Here is a 6,714-nt window from a genome sequence, read left to right on the forward strand (position 1 = left end):
GAGATATAGGCGCATCTCTCATAAGTTTGAGTGTTGGGAGGTACGAGGAGAGGGTTATCTGTGTACATGAGGTAGTTACTACACTGCCTCAGAATGCCCAAGTTCACCAGATTAATAGGAGAAAGCACAGGAAACTGACCTTTAGACGTGCCAGGAGGGATGGTCATCATTACCAAGTACTGGAGCTGTTTCCTTATAGGACATGTAGTGCTGATAGCACATATATGTGCTACAACAATTGCTACAAAAAGCCTGATGAAGTGCTGGCGAATAAGCAAGAGAGAAGAGAAAGTGGAAAGGGATAGAAAAAACTGTCCAAACGGCCAAATAAACAAAAATGTCAGAGCCAGAAACCACTCCTCTTGTGGTAGATAAGCTACCTACTGGCTACCTACTGCTTACCACTCACACTGATAAGCTGAAAGGCTTTCCTCTAACACAGAAGGGTCTGAGGAACTCAGAAGCTTACAAAACAGTCCTGGATACAGCAAATCTGTATCTGGACTACTCTAGTAACAGGAGAGGTGGAAAACAAGCTTAGAACTTTTTTTTTTCCAGAAAAAACAATTAACTTATAGCTGGAATACCTCAAAAAGGGTTTAAAACCGTGAAGCTGAAGCTCTGGATACTGCAGACTTGTACTGAGACTATGCTACTCAATTTTAAGGTTAAGAACTCAGTAAGAAAAAACTCACAGTGAAGCACAAATTAATCACTTATAGTCAAGAGAATAGCACTTGCAGTATGAAACAATACAGTTAAACAGCAACGAAACGCAGTAAAATGCAGTTAAACAGTAATGAATTGCAGTAGATAGCAATGAAATATAGTTAATCAGTAGATTGCTTTGAAACAATAGCTCACAAATCAACAACAGTAACAGACAGCACTAATAAAGTAGAGATTCAGTAGAACACATCAATTTAGGGAGGCTAACCTCAAGCAGTAACAAATATGGCAAACAGCAAAATGAAGTAGAAAGAGGTAAAGTTTTTTTATATACAGTAGAAAGTTAAAATACAGAAAATAATTAGATAATTCAGGGTTCAGAAGCTAAAGGGGTGAGCCTTTGCTAAATTCTCACTATAAAGAGTAGAATGAGCTGATGTAATGTAACCCAGCCACTGGGGATGCACAAGCCAGTGCATTTCTTTGTGCCAGTCCCAAGCCCGGATAAATGGGGAGGGCTGCATCAGGAAGGGCATCCGGCGTAAAATTTTGTCAAATCTTACATGCAGACAGCAGTACAGATATACATACCGGATCGGTCGAGGCTCGGGTTAACAACGACCTCCACCAGTACTGCTGACCAACAGGGTGCTGGTGGAAATTGGTCTACTGTTGGCAGATGGAGGAGAAGAGGGGGAAGGCATGCCCGAAGGCAGGTAAAGGCTAGGACTGCGATAGTGAGGGTCGGAACTTTGAATGTTGGCAGTATGACTGGTATTGGGAGAGAGCTAGCTGATATGATGTACCGAAGGAAGTTTGGTATATTGTGTTTGCAAGAGACCAGTTGGAAAGGGAGCAAGGCTAGGTGTATCAGAGGTGGGTTCAAATTATTTTATCATGGTGTGGATGGGAGAAGAAATGGTGCAGGCATTATCCTGAAGGAACAGTATGCTAAGAGTGTTTTGGAGGTGAAAAGAGTGTCGGAAAGAGTGATGTTTATGAAGATGGAAATTGATGGTGTAATGATGAATGTTGTTAGTGCATATGCTTCACATGTTGGGTGTGCGATGGATGAGAAAGAAAATTTTTGGAGTGAGTTGGATGAAGTGGTGATGACTGTACCCAAGGGTGAGAGACTGCTGACTGGAGCAGATTTCAATAGGCATGTTGGTGAAGGGAACAGAGGGGATGAGGAAGTGATGGGTAGGTATGGTGTTAAGCAAAGGAATGCAGAAGGTCAGATGGTAGTGGATTTTGCAAAAAGGATGGACATGGCTGTGATGAATACGTACTTTAACAAGAGGGAGGAGCATAGGATGACATACAAGAGTGGAGGAAGATGCACACAGGTGGATTATATCTTATGTAGAAGGGCCAGTCTGAAGGAGATTGGAGACTGTAAAGTGGTGGCAGGGGAAAGTGTAGTTAGGCAGCATAGGAAGGTAGTTTGTAGGATGAAATTGAAAAAGGGTAATTGTGAGGTGATGTTCAGGGAAGAGTTAAGACAGACAGTGGGTGGCAGTGAAGAGTTACCAAACAGCTGGGTAACTACAGCAGAGTTAGTAAGAGAGATGGCTAGAAAGGTGATTGGTGTGACATCTGGAAAGAGGAAGGAGGACAAGGAGACCTGGTGGTGGAATAAAGAAGTACAGGAGAGTATACAGAGAAAGAGGTTGGCGAAGAAGAAGTGGTATTGTCAGAGAGATGAAGAAAGTAGACAAGAGTATAAAGGAGATGAGGTGCATGGGAAAGAGAGAGGTGGTGAAGGCTAAGGATAAGGCGTATGAAGAGTTGTATAAAATGTTGGACACTAAGGAGGGAGAAAAGGACCTGTACCGATTGGCTAGACAGAGGGACCGAGCTAGTAAAGATGTGCAGCAGGTAAGGGTAATAAAGGATAATGAGGGAAACGTACTCACAAGTGAGGAGAGCATTTTGAGCAGATGGAAAGAGTACTTTGAGGGGCTGATGAATGAAGAGAATGCGGGACAGAAGGTTGGATGATGTGCGGATAGTGAATCATGAAGTGCAGTGGATTAGCAAGGATAGCTATGAAGAGGATGAAGCATGGAAAGGCTGTTGGTCCAGATGACATACCTGTGGAAGCATGGAGGTGTTTAGGTGAAATGGCAGTGGAGTTAACTCGATTGTTTAATGAAATCTTGGAAAGTGAGAGGATGCCAGAGGAATGGAGAAAAAGTGTTTTGGTACCAATTTTTAAGAATAAGGGTGATATGCAGAGTTGTAGTAACTACAGAGGGATTAAACTGATCAGTCACAGCATGAAGTTATGGGAAAGAGTAGTGGAAGCTAGGTTAAGAAGGGAGGTGATGATTAGTGATCAGCAGTATGGTTTCATGCCAGGAAAGAGCACTACAGATGCAATGTTTGCTCTCAGAGTGTTGATGGAGAAGTACAGAGAAGGTCAGAAGGAGTTGCATTGTGTCTTTGTGGATTTAGAGAAAGCATATGACAGGGTACCTAGAGAGGAGTTGTGGTATTGTATGAGGAAGTTGGGAGTGTCAGAGAAGTACGTAAGAGTGGTACAGGATATGTACGAGGGTAGTGTGACAGCGGTGAGGTCTACTCTGCGGTGGGAGTGACGGATGCATTTAAGGTGGAGGTGGGATTACATCAAGGATCAGTTCTGAGCTCTTTCTTATTTGCAATGGTGATGGACAGGTTGACAGACAAGATCAGACAGGAGTCCCATGGACTATGATGTTTGCAGATGACATTGTGATCTGTAGTGAGAGTAGGGAACAGGTGGAGGAGACTCTGGAGAGGTGGAGATATGCTCTAGAGAGAAGAGGAATGAAGGTCAGCAGGACCAAGACAGAATATATGTGTGTGAAAGAGAAAGAGGATAGAGGAATGGTGAGGATGCAGGGAGTAGAGGTGGCGAAGGTAGATGAGTTTAAATACTTGGGATCAACAGTTCAGAGTAATGGTGAGTGTGGAAGAGAGGTGAAGAAGAGAGTACAGGCAGGATGGAGTGGGTGGATATGAGTGTCAGGAGTGATTTGTGACAGACGAGTACCAGTAAGAGTGAAAGGGAAGGTCTACAGACCAGCTATGTTATATGGGTTGGAGACAGTGGCATTGACAAAAAGGCAGGAGTCAGAGCTTGATGTGGCAGAGTTGAAGATGTTAAGATTTGCACTGGGTGTGATTAGGATGGACAGGATCAGGAATAAGTATATTAGAGGGTCAGCCCAGGTTGGAAGGTTTGAAGACAAAGCCAGAGATGAAAGATGATGTTGGTTTGGACATGTGCTGAGGAGGGATGCAGAGTATATTGGGAAAAAGATGCTAAGGATGAAGCTGCCAGGTAACAGGAAAAAAGGAAGGCCTAAGATAAGGTTAATGGATGTGGTGAGACAGGACATGCAGGTGTTTGGTGTGTCTGAGCAAGATGCAGAGGACAGGAAGAAATGGAAACAGTTGATCTGCTGTGGCGACCCCTAAAGGCAGCAGCCGAAAGAAGAAGAATGAGCTGATGTAATGAGACTGGGGAGAGTATCCAGTATCAACTTTATACCAGAGGAGGGAAACTCAAAGCCACCAAGACTTAAGACCACTACAACAACTGTGCGGGTGGGTGGGAAAAAACAGTTGTACAGATTACAGAGATATGTATTAAATAGAAGTGCAGAAAACAATTGAAAATAAACACTTATCTTTTTCAAATATCACAGTAGGCTAGTCTCTCTGCAGCTTAGAATAGCTTGAGCAAACAAGTATATCGGATTTAAAACACTGGCTATTAAAGGCAGAGAAACAGAAACCAGCCCAATTATCCAATCAAAAAAACAGTTTTGCAGGAATGCCCTTAGCTAGATTAAACCTGTCTGATTTACTTTCTCAAACAAAGAAAACAGCTAACCCACTCTAGACAAAGATTTCACTGAAAGCTGAAAGGGTCACAACAGATACACAGCTCTATCATAGAACAAAAAGGAGACTAAAAACAGTTGTAACGATTGCAAAAACAGTTTTACTGATTACAGAGATATGTATTAAACCGAAGTGCAGAAGACAATTGAAAACAAACACTTATCTTTTTCAAATATCACAACAGGGCAGTAGGCCAGTCTCTCTGCAGCTTAGAACAACTTGAGCAAACAAAAACCTGTCATTTTAACAGGGGTATGGGTGTGTAAGTCCCACAATTTTAATCTGAAATAACTGGTGTTGCTCTTCTCCTGAGCTGCCAAGCAAGCACTGCAGCACATTTTCACAGATACTCCATCAGGACACACTAGTGTCCTGGCTACAGTTTCAAAGTCATGGTCACAAAAATAACATCCATGGCAGAAGCAACAAAAGATAAAACAGTCCGAACTGTGACATTTTCAGTGAAATTTGTCTCAGCAGCACCCCCCCCCCCACCACCACACAAAAAAAAGTCTCAAATTTCTGAAGTACAGTAAGTACAACACCGAATGTGGGAAGATTTATCTGTTTTATGCAGCTACTGTGAGCGTCTGTGTACTTCCTCCCCAAAAATCAGAAGGGTCAGGATTTATAGCATCAGCAATCAGATTAAGGGCCAAAATGAGCAACTACTATGATTAGAATGAACTACACAAAGATTTAAAGTAAACAGACATGGTGTACTCTACAGTGAAGAATCCCATTTCTTCAACATAAATGCTTGGAACACTGTCGTTTTTTATTAAATGCTTTGAGGCTTTAAGCATTATCCTTCAAATCTTTATGACTGTATACACAAGGAAATCATGTATAACCTTGAAACAGAGAACACACATTCCCCCAATAAACACATAAATCAATGCACATTGCTACCAAAAATAAGAAATCTTCACAAGGGTTTAAAAAGCACATCTAAGAAAAAAAGTTCATACTACCTATAATACAACCCCACAATCAACTGACATTTACATTTTGCACCCAGCAACACTATTAGCACCCCACAGCAGCTGTATCAGTGCTGAGGTTCCCTTCCCTATTACATACTCATACAGGGAGACATATTTCCATCCATACATAATCCCTTTTCCCCCTTCGTTTGTACAAAAGTTCTGGGTGAGAGAAGTGTTTCTACTCTAGTAAACTTCCTCTTTTTTCAACGTAGTAAAATGAGGAAAACGCTGTAGGCACCCCAAGCAAGATACTTCTGAAATGTGATTACCTTCAACAATATCCAAACTTTATATTGCAAGATATCCAAATGGATTTTCTGACACAAGTCACTAGAAACGCAACTAGATGAAAATCAAACAAGACCAACTCGAACCATGTGATTTTCTGTCATATGACATGTCTCTTTAACCCCGGAAATGATGCATATAGTGTCCTTTCTGCAGTTGTGTGGTTCTCTTTTGAATTGTATTATGTATTGGTACTGAAATCGTTTGGTTGGTTGTTTTGCTACTATATGAAGACTGTGAAGAGAAGTAATCGTACAGTGTGCATTTGCTCGTGCTATTTAAACGCTCAGGAATTGCGTGGTGCGCACTTTGAAAATATCTACTGTTTGCTAACGTAAAATTACGAGTACGGATTGAAAACTTATATGTGGAATATTTTAAATAAATAGTACTTTACTATTAACGTTTTCAGCTTGCATTTTCCTGAATAAGCATACACTCTTTAACGTGTGCTTGAATGCCACTTACATAGTGTGTGATGATGCAAAATCGAAGAATTAATGGACATTTGTTTGCTATTTCCTGCCCAGATATCCATAGTCGCTGTGAATGCCATGTCAAGCCTTCTTGAAATAGGCTGTGTCAAGTGAGACTAAACCTATCAATTAAAATTAACCAAGTTCTAAAGAATAGAATGCTGTTTTCCCCAACAATGCCAACATGGGGAAAATGTTAGAAGTATTCGCGGGCAAGTAACTCGTATATGCACTCGCACCCTTTCATTTAAACGAATCTTTAATTTAATTTAAATGAATTCATTTACCATTAATTTTAATGGTAAGATGTCCACGAGCAAGGAAACCAGTATAAGTAAAAAACTAATGTGACTCTGGCCATGCCAGCTTGGTGAGACAATGCCATAGTCAACTGA

General features: G+C 41.3%; 1 protein-coding gene across 1 annotated transcript in view; it reads right to left on the bottom strand.

Annotated features, from left to right (window-relative positions):
- LAMTOR3 (late endosomal/lysosomal adaptor, MAPK and MTOR activator 3) overlaps window positions 1-5,963 on the bottom strand; it is a 354,081-nt gene extending 348,118 nt beyond the window's left edge. Inside the window, exon 1 of the mRNA XM_044061131.1 lies at window positions 5,825-5,963. The gene's annotated coding sequence lies outside the window, so the exon portion shown is untranslated. The remainder of the gene's footprint in view (window positions 1-5,824) is intronic.
- Window positions 5,964-6,714: the final 751 nt, after the last annotated feature.

The sequence above is a fragment of the Protopterus annectens genome, chromosome 2.part0 (assembly GCF_019279795.1).
Source record: "Protopterus annectens isolate FY-2018-M chromosome 2.part0, PAN1.0, whole genome shotgun sequence".
Taxonomy (NCBI): Eukaryota; Metazoa; Chordata; order Ceratodontiformes; family Protopteridae; genus Protopterus; species Protopterus annectens.